At 39.1% G+C, this 13,771-nt stretch overlaps 1 protein-coding gene across 5 annotated transcripts in view; it reads left to right on the forward strand.

Moving 5' to 3' along the window:
• Positions 1-13,771, forward strand: part of MYO16 (myosin XVI) — a 359,417-nt gene that overhangs the window by 102,430 nt on the left and 243,216 nt on the right. The window lies entirely within an intron of this gene.

The following is a 13,771-nucleotide window of genomic DNA, read 5'->3' on the forward strand; positions in this document are numbered from 1 at the left end:
AGTTTCTAGAAACTCAGCTTTCAGATTTTTCTTTGAATCACAGATTTCTAAAATGTAGGCACTGAATTGCTAATTTTCTATGCAGGTAAGTCCATTCTTGAACTTTAACCCTACATATCCAAAAAAACCCACATTTGATTAACTAGAAATCATAAATGTTGCTTCAATCTCAAGCATAAAACATATTTATGAGACAACCTTTGTAAAAACACACTTTTTTTCCCTATTTTAAAAATATTTACTTCTGAACACATTTTGAAAATTCTCAAATATTTATTTTGGTGGACTATGATATGAAAATTTTCTGCAGTTGGAAAAGTCAGTATGTATACTACTCAAGACTTGTAGCCAGACCTATTAGAAGAGTAGAAGAGAACTTGTGGGCTGAGATAAAGACAGTTTAATAGGGAAAGCAAATGCCATGCACACAAACAGTGAAAAACAATGAATTAATTCAGTGCTTCCCATGTGCAGGGAGGTGTTAGTCGTCTCCAGGAGAGCAGTAATGGTGACTTGTGAAGACAAATCCCAGCACTCTAAATGTACACCTTTCCTCCGTCTTCCCCCCTTTTTGTATCCTGAGCATTTTGTCCTATTGTCTGGGACACCCCTTTGGTCAGCTGGGCTCACCTGTCCTGGCTGTGTCTCCTCCCAGCCTCCCATGTACCAAAATCTCCCTCCCCAGTGTGGTTGTATGAGAAGCAGAACAGGCCTTGGCTCTGTGCAAGCCCTGCTCAGCAATAGCAAAAACATCTCTGTGTTACTGACCCTGTGTTCAGCACAAATCCAAAACATGGCCCCCCACCAGCCACCGTGAAGGAAATTATCTCTGCCCCAGCTGAAACCAGCACAGCATGCTCCAGCATTCAAGTATGAAGTATGAAGAAACACAGGACTAATCACTCACAAATTCGCTGTCATGCCAATAAAGGTTCGTTAAGCCATTAGCAACCTACAAATTGGCACCTGGCAGTTCTTCCTATTCCTTTGAAAGGGGATCCACAGTGGGATGCAAGACTCTAAATTGGCAGCAATCAGAAGCCTATTCTCTCTGTGAAAGATGCTATCCACTGAGTAGCAGGTACTGCTGATATTCTCTGGTTATTGTTATAAGTGACCGATTAAAAAAAAATATTGCTGTATTCCTAGTCTATTCTTATGAAATAGAAAGAGAACGAGAATAGAGTATTTTCTATGCAATTTACTTTTGATTTAATCTTCAGTGTAATTATTGTGCTTCATATTGATTTCCAATAATATTTCAGTACAAAGGGAAAACTTTTCTCTATCTATCTTTAGTATCACTTTGAAATGCTTTCATTTCAATCACAAATTACACTATGGTAGAAATTAAGATGGGGAACTACAGAAATCAGTAGAGAAAAACCTTTTCTGTTGATTTTTTTTTTCTTTTTTACGAGCAAACATTTATAGCAACAATACAGTTCTTTGCAAAAATGAACTTAAATGAGTTTTTAAAAATGTTTTCAATTTTTGAATTCAAGTTTAATAACACTTTTCTACCAGGGCATATTCAAATTGCTACACTGGAGCAGAAAATAAAATAAAATTGAATACTTACACATAAGACTGGGAAAAGACCTTATTCTGATGTCTTGCAAGTTGCGGATTTTATTTTATGACTATCAAATTAGTTGCCAGTTTGAGAAGAACATTCCTTCAAAATTTCTAAAAACTGGAGTTGGTTTGGAGGTTTTGTGGAGTGGGATAACTATGTGGAGTCTTTTTCTGTAGAACCATTGAAGGCATAACTAAAGGAATATAACCACAGCCACTAAATGCAGCAAGTAATTTTTTTTAATTGCTAAATGTTTAGGGCTTTTTTGTTATTCTGCTCTTTTTTAACAAGAGCATGTGCCATGTTGTTCACCTGTGACTAGGCAACCCTGCTTGTAAGTACAGACTGGGGAGTGAGAGGCTGCAGAGCAGTGCTGCAGAAATGGACCTGGGGTTCCTGGTCCATGGCAAGTGGAACATGAGCCAGCAGTGCCCTGGCAGCCAGGAGGGACATCCCTGTCCTGGGGGGCATCTGGGACAGCATGGCCAGCTGGGCAAGGGAGGGGATTGTCCCCTCTGCTCTGAACTGGCGGGGCTCACCTCGAGTGCTGGGAGCAGTTGTTGGATATCAAGAAAAGATTTTTCACCCAGAGGGTGTTTGGGCACTGGCCCAGGCTCCCCAGGGCAGTGGTCTCAGCACCAGCCTGTCAGATTTCAAGAAGTATTTGAACCATGCTCTCAGGTGCATTGGGTGACTCTTGGGGTGTCCTCTGCAGGGCCAGGAGTTGGACTTGATCCTTATGGGCCCTTTCCAACTCAGCATATTCTATGATTCTTTCATTCTGTCTGAATCATAGTACCTTTCCCAGTAAAATCACAAATATATCTGAGAACAAAATAGATTTATTTATGTAGTGCCTAGTGGTTCTTCTTCCTTCCTTCCTCCCTTTTCTTCCAAATTCAAAACACAAAATACTGCTTATTATTTCAGTCATCTTTTTGTTCTCTGAGGCATGAGTTGGAGGATTCTTCTCAGTGCACTGAGGTATCATCTTAATGACTTAGACTGAGGTCTGCAAGGCTTTTTAGCTATTAAAATCTTGCACTTCAAATTGACAGTGAACAAACTCTATAGCTGTGATAGAAATTAGTAGAAAGCTTATATGGTGTAATGTATAGAAAACTGATTCTTCTTGATTACCATTAATTGCAGTCTTTGCAGTAATAGGCTGCAACAATAGAGGAATTGTAGGTTTCAAGAATACAGTCAATAAATCTAAGGGAATGGCTAATTGAGGTTGTGTTTCTGTTTGAATTACATCCAAGAATGAAGGTGTAAATGTGAGTAGTTAAGGTGAAATTCACAATATTTCTAAATGTCCTCCTTTGAACAAGCATATGCATATGCAAAAAGGTTCAAGGTTTTAAGCGTATCCAAAAGGTTCAAGGTAGAATTCAGTCAGCCTGGAACCACATACTGCTTTCTTACTATGTTTCTTTCTGATGACTCTCTATTGCAATGCAGTGTAAAGGTGACCTTGAAGCAGTAGAGATTTTACAGGACTATGAGATGGTTAGAGGAGGTAGTTTCTCACACCATGCACTTTTTAGGGTTTTGATTACATTTGGGCTCAAAAGACAAATATAACAGCTCTAGTAGTAAATTCTTGAGTTAGGGTTGGTGCTCCAAATTTTAGCAATCATGACTACTGCTGAGATAAAGTGGTAGTTTTTTCCATACATCCACATTTACCCATTGCAGTACAGAAAATATGCCTTGAAGTGCTCTTAATGCTGGAAGTACCTGTGTGAAATTTGAACTGCTGCTTTGTTTCTTAGTCTACTAAAAGGACATCCTATAAAAGGGTACCTCTATCCTTTTAATAATGGCCATTTGAACTTCACTGGCTTCTCAGTTCCTGTACAGGGTGAACATCAGATTTCTTTTGCTTTCAAGCTTCTCCCTAAAAATCCTATGGATCACATATATAGAACTATATAAATTGAACAGAAAGGACAGATGTAAAGTCCAAATATATGTAGGTCTACTGATGTTTCTGGATTAGTCCTTATATCTTTTTCTTAACTTAGGCACTTCTAATGTGGAGTTCTCTCTGACTTCTCCCTGGTTTACAAGATTTATGTACCAGCTACCTGTAAGATGAATTGATTGAGCAAATGAGAACATGTGGCATTGGGTATCACTGGGGAAGTTTGAGCCTCTGTAGCTAGAGCTCATCACTACATCCCAAACCCACGATGTGGCTCTGTATGAACATGGATTCATTGGTATGACTCAGAATTGAGAGCTCCTCTTCTGTCAGGTGATGTTGGTTGCTCTTCCCCCTTGCTGACCTCAAGATTGAATTCACAGAGTTAAAAGGTCAGTCTGGCTAGAAGGACCTCAGAAGGTCTAATAGTCCAATATCATGCTGACTTTGTATGGAATAAGACAACTCAGGTATTGAAATAAGGCAGCTCTTACTGTTGTAGTGCAAGAGCAGATTAAGCAAAGCAGAGAAATTCCTGTGGAGAGCAACCGATAATTCTGCTTCAAAGCAAAATTAAACCATCAGCTTTTATGTCAGACTTTTGCTTTCCACAAACTATACAGAAGAGGTGATTATACCAAGTACTGTGTGAGTGTAATTTTCTCCTCTCTGTGCTGGCCTATAACTCCAGTTCACACTTCAGTGGCAATCCATACCTGTAAAAAATGAAGTAAAACATAAATAAAACAAAATTTGCTTTGTGCGGGTTGCTCCAGCTTCGGAATAATAATTTTTACTATTCTAGTGGCTGCCTGGAATCAGAGAAGAGGAAGCAAAGGGTCTGTCATGCATCACCTCCTGTGTTCCCTAGACCCTCAAATGTTTCACTGGTAACCCCATGTAGGTTCACCTTACATAAGATTGATATGTAAATTTAGCTGTCTGTAAGCTTGGTGGTATTGAATGCAGAATGGTTTGTGCTCCAAGTTTGTCCCTTTGGTTGCATATTTTTTTAGGATGAACCTGTCCTAGTATAAAATAAATCTGTCATTTCAGTCGCCTGTGTCCTGGTGTGGTTTTTGCATTTCATACTGAACTTTGAAATCAAGTGAAGCCTACATCACTGCAATCTTCAGCTGCCCAAGTCTGACAGACTTATCTCAAAGCAGATACATGGAGATGTTTTCCTTTGCTTATTCTCAGGTGGTTTAAGTGTCAGCCACAGTTTTCAAGCTTGATAGCTCTCCCCTTCCATGCTGGCTTTATACACATGATCTGTTGTTCCTGGGGTGATAATGTATTCATTGCTTATTTTTCAACAGTTTTTTGTTGGTAGTGGTGGTTGTAGCTGTTACTGGTGTGGAAAAATGAAGGTGTTAGCCAGAATGCACTGGAGTTGGAAGCCTCCAGAAACAGCTGTAGGATGTGAGGGAGTGGAAGCAGGAAGATTTCCAGGAGGCTGTGCTTGTACAGTCAGAGCAGCCCTGACTGCAAGAGATTGTCTCCTGTCTGGACTTGTCTGTGGGCAATTTGCTCTCCCTGCTGGACCTCCAGGCCACCCATCAGTTAGCAGGGAGAATAATAATAATTCCAGAATTTATTAAAACAAATTTAGTTAAAACATAACCCTTAGTCCCTTAGTGATATTAGAACACTTAACAGTTGTCTTTTGGTTGCACCTTTGTCGTAGTCACTTCTGACAGAAGACTTCTAGACTGCGCAGAGAATACACAACAGGCAAGTGTGAAAGTTATTATTTGGGCCTCCTTGCCAGAAATGAACAGGGACTAAAACCATTGTTGTGTTATATTTTGAAATCTTACAAGTTTGCCCTTTGCCCAGTGTGAAAGAATTCCTTGCAGATTGGGAGACAAAACATAAGAGAAGTTCTAGCTAGAACTGTCAGATTCTTCATATCATGGAAAGAGGTGAAAAATTAGAAAAAACTGAAGAAGACTTGGACATCGGTGGGTATATCAGTTTGAAATACCTTTAGTGGAAATAGAATTCATTTTATGAATGCAGCAACTCAGCCAAATCAAATTCTGGAAAGCAAGTAATGAGAAATGAAATAATCTTTGAGCGAGGTGCACAGGCATAGTTATTTTCTTTGAAGACTTGTGGCACAAACCTTTCATGTAACCAATATGCGAAAATGGTCATATCTGCTGTATGTAGTGCACAGGTTAAGAGAAGGACTTGGTAGCCATCATGTTGCAATCAATTCAGTAAGTGCTGAATAGAATTGTAAGGTAATACTTGATGAGTTTACCCAAACTGAAGCATTTGTGCAGCATGCACGCTTTTTATGTTCATGTTTACATGGGAGACTCATGACAGGACCCCATATGCTGCTTTCCTGCAGTGATCATGACTGAACAGTACAGATAGTCTCTCCAGACCTCTTGTACAATTTCTTAGTCACAAATTCTTAACAGAGTAGGAGGGGCTTCACACTGCCTCTCCAGAAGCTCAGTTTCCTGGATGTGGTGATTCCATCTCTGAGTAGACAAAGAATGACAATCCTATTCCATCACCTCCAATAGGAGGTGTCATTCTGTCCATAGTCTTTGCAAAAAGTCTTTGCAAACCTCATGAATTGTGTTAGGAAAAGAAAAAGAATTTGCGAGGTGAGGATGTGAAGTAGAAAAGGACCATTAAGAAGTTTAATATGTCATTCTCCATTGGTTTTGGCAAACCATAAAAGAATGTGACTGAATGCTGGTATTATTGAAAAATGTGTGACATGAACACACCAAAATCCAATTGCTGTCTGTCTACCTTAAAACTCTGTAAAAGTGAAGAGGGGAATGATTTCATTTGTGCGTGGGGTATCTCCCATGCTCTTCACATCTCTTGACCACCTCTGAGATGTCTGACAAAGGATGCTGGTATCAATAGTTTGAAGTGTGTTGATAGTTCAGGGTTTACCATACAGCAGGATGTGTCTCAAACAGAAATAGTTTCACAGCCCACCAGTTTTAATGTGCTGTAAAATGACATATATAGATAGAGGATTTTAGTCAGAGAAAACTTAATTATGTGGACATTCAAAGTGCCAAGGTAAAACAGCTGAGATTTGTCTCTGCTCCTGTGAAACCTATGGAAGTGTGGAAGGGACTTGAAATCCTTCTGGAGGTGATAGTTTGTTCAAAATTTATTAGATACAGGTAAATGCTGTAAGGGCACTGTGAGGGCCAGCTGCCCCCAGCTGCTGTGTGAGGCACTGGGAGCATGGAGGCCACCCCAGGGCAGCTGGACTGGGTCAGGCAGCTGGGGCCTGCCCCACTGCCCCAGATGGATGTTATGCCAATGTTATATTTTTCTAATTCAAAATATTTCATTCATGATTTTATGATGATGTTCCTACCACCATTTTTCCTGCAGGCTCTTTGTATAAGATTTAGCAATTGTGTGGCTGCAGAGTGAGTCAGTTCAGCAAACTGATCCCAAAGAAAATGCATCACCCCCTAGAATCAACAGCTAAATTTTGTGTCACCTCAGATGTCTTGGAAATGCTGACTTGATTTTAATGGTTCCCTGAGGATATTTCTTATACCAAATGACACTTAAATAAGTGTGCTTCTAACACAGTTTGAAACTAATCTAAAAAATTGAGGCTGCCATTGGCTGCTCACCTTTCTGTCTGGCTCTGCTTCTGTCCCATCCTTTTGTCCTCCCATCTTTATGCTCATTTTGGAATGAGGCAGGGAGATGAACCATCTGGAAACTGCCTTTCATAAGGTTGGTCTTCAGCTGGTTAAGCTCTCCATCCCAGCAGCATGACATGTGGCACTGCTATGCAAAGATCAGGGCAGGAGTGTGTGAATTAATGCATGAGCAAGAGGGAAGCAGCTCTGGTTTTCATATGCTGTGAAAGGTGGTGCCTGAGCCACAGATGTCAAGTGGTGAGATATTCCTGGAGCTACACATTTTCTTCATAGTTTTGGTCACTCAAATGCCACTCACACAACTATTCTGGATAAATGCATGGATTGGTAATGCCCTGCTGCAGACTTCTTTTTGTGCAAATCCTTTTCTGTAGGATTTTCCCTTCTAAGAAGCTGAGGCCTCAGAAATAAAATGTAAACAATGGTTTGCTGCTGTAGAATGCATCAGGTTTGTCTGTGATTGGGCCATCTTGTATGTTTACAATTAATGGCCAACCACAGACCAGATAGCTCAGACTCTCTGTCTGAGCCACAGATCTTTGTTATTCATTCTTTTCTATTCTTAGCTAGCTTTCAGAGGAAACCTTTTCTTTCTATTTCTTTTTAGTATAGTTTTAATGAAATATATATATCATAAAATAATAAATCAAGCCTTCTAAACAGAGTCAACATTCTCATCTCTTCCCTTGTCCAAGAACCCCTGTGAACACTGTCACAATGCCCCTAGTTTGCTTTATACTGCCTGGTTTAAGTTGGCTTTCTTGTGCACTGCACACCCTGGGAATTCCAGGAGACACACGGGATCTAACAGCCAGTGCTCCACAGCTGGTAATTGGTACCATTTAGCAGCTGCTGAGCTGGAGAGTAGTCTGTTGCCCTTGAAGATCTCTAATGCAAATTGTAATGAGTTGCTTACGAGGCTTCTAAGCCAGCTGGCATAAACTTGCTTTGCATGTTGTGGGAGTTAAAGAGGGACTGACTTTTGCTTCATAAGGAATAAAAGTCAGCAGTAATCTGATTTATGCCAATTAAGTAGCGTTGGCATAGGATCAACATAAATGTTGGTGAAACAGAGGGGGTGTACAGTCTGCTCAGATGGAAATTTGTATTGTATGCAAATTCTGTAACTATTACAACTAAGCAAAAGAATGGGTATGACAATGGTTTTCAAATTAAGGTACTGACCACAGAATGAGTTATTTTGCTGATGTGTGTTTTAGTGCTTATTTAATGACTATAAAACTGGAAATTTGCAAATTGTAAAATAAATATAACTTTTTCAGTAAAATGCTGTAAGACATGAGGTTTTTACTCAATTCTACACACATTTGAATGTACAAGCAGGTAACTGAAAAGTCAGCCTAAAAATTATTCCAGTAATTTAAAGAGCTTTCAAACATATCTCTAAGGTGAACCTAGTGGGTTGTAAGCTTTTTCAATACTTGACTGTAGCTTGATGATAAAGTTCTTATTAATTTTAGTCACCTTTGTCAGGAACTCCAGGAGAATCCATACATGGGAAACAGATAAAATATGTGTAAAAATTTAAATACATGACCTAAATGCTAAAATATTTAATTCCTTTTTTTTTTTTTCCCATAATCTTGAAATAACTAAATCTCATTAACTATCTGGAAGTGAAAGTTTTAAGAAAAGCTATGTTTAAGTTTACTCTATGATAAGCTACTTTTCCCTAAGGTTAATTTCAGACTGTTCAACTTCCAGTAAACAAAGCTTTGTTTTATTGTAATTTTATCTCAGTAACAGACATTCTGGATTCAGTCAGGTTTGTGCTACCAGTTTTTGTTGACATAGATGTTTAGCCCTCAGAAGTAGCTGTCCTGGCAAAACCCTAGCTCTGATGATAGACCCAGTATTTTTAGCTAAACGTGTTATTTTGTAAGGTAGTGTTGAATGATTCTAGCAATACCTCTGTTATATACACAGGTTATAGGTGCAGTGAGATAAAATCACAGTTTTATTAGCAATTAAAACCTTACCACAACAATGCTCTGCCTCTGGCCTGGCCAAAGCTCTAAATGGAGGCAAAACCGCAGGTCACCATGATTGCTTTTTGATCCTGGGCGTGCCCCTTGCAGCAATGTCTTTGGGCCATAGAACTGAATGGCTACTTCAAAATCTTCTCAAAGTCTTCTCAAAATTACTGATTTACACCATTGCTCTGCCTTCCACATCACAACTTAACTCAAACATGCTGCAATTTGACTGCTGCCCATTGTCACTTTTGTGTAAGGAGATGGGTTAATTTGTCACTGCTTGGGCATTGTAAGAGGCACACACTAGGGTTTTTAAACCATTGGGTTTGTGGACTTAATATTTTCCAGTGGAGACACAGACTGCATTATATTTAATGTACACAGAAAAGAAAGAGGGGGAATTTGCCTGAAGGAAAAGTTTCAAATGTAGCAGTTCTTGAATAAAGAAGTCCCTAACTCATAAATGATTCTGGCTGTGTCTACAATGATAGAAATGTCAGTCCCATGAGAGAACTGTGACTCTCCTCATGGATCTCATTGGAGTTTGGCTTAGTGAGCGTGTGGCCCAGAGACATAAGCATTATTTTCCATATGATTTTCTAGTTCAAGACACCTGAGGTAACAGGAGGGCTGTGCCCTCCTCCTCCAGCATGGTAGTGCATGGCAGGAAGCTGCCAGGGCTGGAGAGTGCCTGGGCATGGACACACCACAGATGGCACACGGCCTGGTGGGAAAGCCACACAGGAATAGGCACAAAAAGGGACTTGTCACATGCTGACCTGTGCTGCTGGAAGTTCGCTCCCACACTGAGTAATCAAGCCCCTCATCTGTTTCCAAGGCTGGGGTCTGACTGATTTCTCCACAAAGAGAATATGGGAAAGAACTACCATGTGTTTTGATCTTCCAGTATTAAAGCTGGGAGAGATGCTGAGGGGGGCTGTAGGACTCTCTGGATCAATCTGTTTCATTGGTGGCTTGGTTTGTTTCTTTTAAAGGTAATATTTGTCCAGTAGAGCACAGAAAGCAGCCTGATGTTTCACCACATGCTTTTAATTTCAGAAGAGAATGAATGACCCATTTGCCTTGGGGTCATGGTATTATGATTCCTGGCTACCTGAAAAAAAAAAATTATCAACTAGGGGAACTCCGACAGGAAGGATGGAAATGTCAGCCCTGTCCTTAGCAGTGCTCTGTTCTAGCAGTGGGAATTATAGCATGGATATGCAAGGTTAGCATTCTCAAATTTAACCAGTATGGAAAGAGTAATTTCCCTCTCTTTGTTTCTGAAAGTCTGTGAATGGCACACTTATCTGCCCAAATGTGAATATTTTGTTTATGGTTTGCTGCCTTTAATCTTTGTGCAGCAAAGATGGGAATTTATTTCCAAGAGTTCTCCTGAAAATTAGGAGATCTGAACAAGTCTGACAGATGTTGCTAATGAGTTCTGGATATATTTCATGTAAAAAGCAGTAGGATTACAAATCAGTTGTTTGCAAAGCTCATTAAAGGCATGACTGCTCTGAATAAACACTGTCAACTGATAAGCTTGCTCTGAAGGAAAGCCTGAGACATTGCACTAGTGATAGCAAATGTCCTTGTTAGGTAAACAAGACACCATAAAAGAATTGTAAAATTACTAATACTGGTACTTGGATTAAAAAACTTTATTTTTAACTGCTCATAGCAAAGGCAAGAGGAAAATATTTTTTCTACTACATTAACCAAACATTTATGACATCTTGCATTATTTCGTTTGATGCTATGATTAAGAAATTACCAGAGACTAGGATTCATCTGTTCTCACACGTAGCTGAATTGTGTAGCAGGTGACTGCTGAGGAGTGAGAAAAGAGAACTAAAGAGGTATGACTGTGGAGAGGATTCTGTGATTAGTCTGTACAGAGTATAAGATACTATCTGTGGGCCAAATACCTGACTGAAATAATGGGAAAAACATGACTCTTAACTAGTGTAAGTGGAGGATGGAGTGGAAGGATGGTATTACATCTTTCAGTATCACTTCTGTTGTGATTCAATTTCATGGTCAGTTTATGCCCAAGCTTCTCTCAGCTGTTGGTGGAAAGTGGTGGCTACACCATTCTCCCTATTCATACTCATCACCAAGTGCCACGTTCCCTGATCCTTGGTCTAGCTGAGAAACTAATCTTTGCTGTGTGCCAAGTGACAAAAACATGCAGCCTGGGGTAGGAGGAGAATGTGACAATCCATTCCAGAATCAGCAGCATTTTAGCTATGCTTCTGCAGCAGTAAGTCGTGTTTATGCACATCATGAACAAGTAAAGCTTTCCAGCTGGAGTTATTCCTGCTAAGCTAAAGAGAACAAAAATAGATGTTAACAGAAACAAAGTCTACACTTGGTGGCTGCTATTCCCCAGAGGAACAGTTAATAGGAGCATACACTGGTACTCTATATACAGTACAGTAGATGACCAAATGTTGGGTTTTACATATGTTAGGTGCCTTTATTTTTGTCTGTTCTGTTACGACTAAAGCTGAGTTTGCTGTGAATGCAAGAGTGCCCAATGCCCAAGTTTGTGTTGCCATCAGTAGCAGATCCCTGGTGAGATACTGATAGCCCTGCACCCTCTGAATTCATTCACCTTTCAGACTCTGAAATTCTGATCTGTAACTTCAGATCAGTATTCCTTTTGTCTGCAGCAGACATAAAGTCACAGATAGAGCTCTTTATGCCAGCATAGCTGGCTTATAACCACAGTGCAGTGTAAATGCTGGTTGCTGCCATGTATATCAAAATCCTTAATGCATTATGCACCACAGTTACAAAAAAGCTAAACAAAAGTGTGTTAGGTTATTGTCACCTTGTCATCAACCAGTTGCTATAACAACTAAAATCTCAAAGCAAACTGAGACAAGCCCAGAAAAAGTAAAGCCTTACAGCGCTATTTCCACAGGCAAAGTTAGTACAAGACCTGTGCCTGGTAACAGCACAGCAGTAATGACTGTACTGCATTGTAAGGCTATAATATAAGTCATAATCTAGTCAATAAAATCAATGGCAAGTGAAAAGGTATTCAGCTCTCTGGAATAATTTTGTTAAAATTACAACATTGAGGATACGTAAAAAGCTCCATTGATTATTACCTTTCTTTTCTGATGAGACTTCAATGCATCCAATGCTTTTAAAACATCTTTATTAGATGTGAAATTAGGTATGAAATTCTAAGTTGTAAATAATTTTGAGTGTCAGTTCTAAAAGATATCAAAGAATGGATGGACCTGTTCACATACACACAGGAAGGGCTTCAGAGTTTGCTGAAAGTTTTTTACTCTGGTGTTGATGGTTTTTTTCCAGGTAAATGTCAGCTTCCTGCTTTTAAGCCAGTTTTTAGTCTCATCTTTCCTGTAAACTTTCCTTACATGAAATATTGAAAGTAAAACAAGTTTAAAAAAAAAATATTGTGAAAGCTTCCTTAAAATTGCATTAATTAAGAGATATTTAGCATTTCTTGAATAGAATTTTATATTACTTTCTGTCTTCATTAGGGCATTCAATCCCAAACTACTAGCAGTAGCTAGTATATTTACTATCTAACTACTTCTAGATAGTAGCTCTATCAAAAGGACAGTATGAACAAGTGAAGTCTTAAGTGAATGATCTAAGTGAGTTGTCTAGTAGGAAGGGGGATTTGTTTCTGTGATCTTCTTTTCTTGATTTTCTTTTTTAATTGTGTTTTGCAAAGGGGATAAATTTAAGGAAAGAATATATTTCTTTTACTTATTTTTAAATACAGAGGCATGTAGCACATAATTTAATTTAGGACATGGACTTGCCCAGCTGAAAGGAGAGTTTGCATACCTTGCCCTGCTAGTCTGTGTGATGGGAATTTTCTGAAGAACTGATCAAGCTGTGTGCAATAATGAGGAAAAAGGCACCAGACCCCAAAAAAGAAAAAAAGCTACTGATCTTTTATCCAAATTCTCTAATGTTTTTATATGTGACTCAGTAATTTGTTTATGATCACAATTATTTAATATTCTGTTTGAACATCACAGTTAACATATTAGTTCTTTATGCTGTAATCTTGGTCTACATTTCTGCTGGTATAAAAAAGATCAAGGCAAACAAATTAGTTCTAATGGATTTCAAATTCAGATCTAGAAATGGTCTGATGTTCTTTTGGTTTCAACTGCAAGAGGTTGCAAAATGGATCTGGAAAGGCAATACTTTGCACAGCTTTTCTATGAGAACCAAGTCTTTAGGCATTGGAGGGAGGAAGATATCAAAAAAATTGCCCATATTTTTTATACCTGAGTAGCTAGAGCTTCTTTCTGTCTCTTGGTTACTATTTTAGGCTCCAGATGAAATTCTTGTGTAATAGTTAGAAATGCAGTTTCCCAACCCACTGACCTTTCCATGTGTCCTCCTTCTGCCAAAAGAGAGAAGTTTTCATCCTCTGTCTTTGCATAGAAGGGCCTGTCCTAAAGCCTCTTTTGTTGATCCCAAGGCTCAAAATGATGGAGTTCATCTCAGCGACTCAACAAGAAATTCCACATTTGATTTTTGCTGGTGTTATTTAGCCAGAGATAAAGGTGTGTAAGTTCCCTAGTGAATG

The sequence above is a fragment of the Zonotrichia leucophrys genome, chromosome 1, assembly GCF_028769735.1.
Source record: "Zonotrichia leucophrys gambelii isolate GWCS_2022_RI chromosome 1, RI_Zleu_2.0, whole genome shotgun sequence".
NCBI lineage: Eukaryota > Metazoa > Chordata > Aves > Passeriformes > Passerellidae > Zonotrichia > Zonotrichia leucophrys.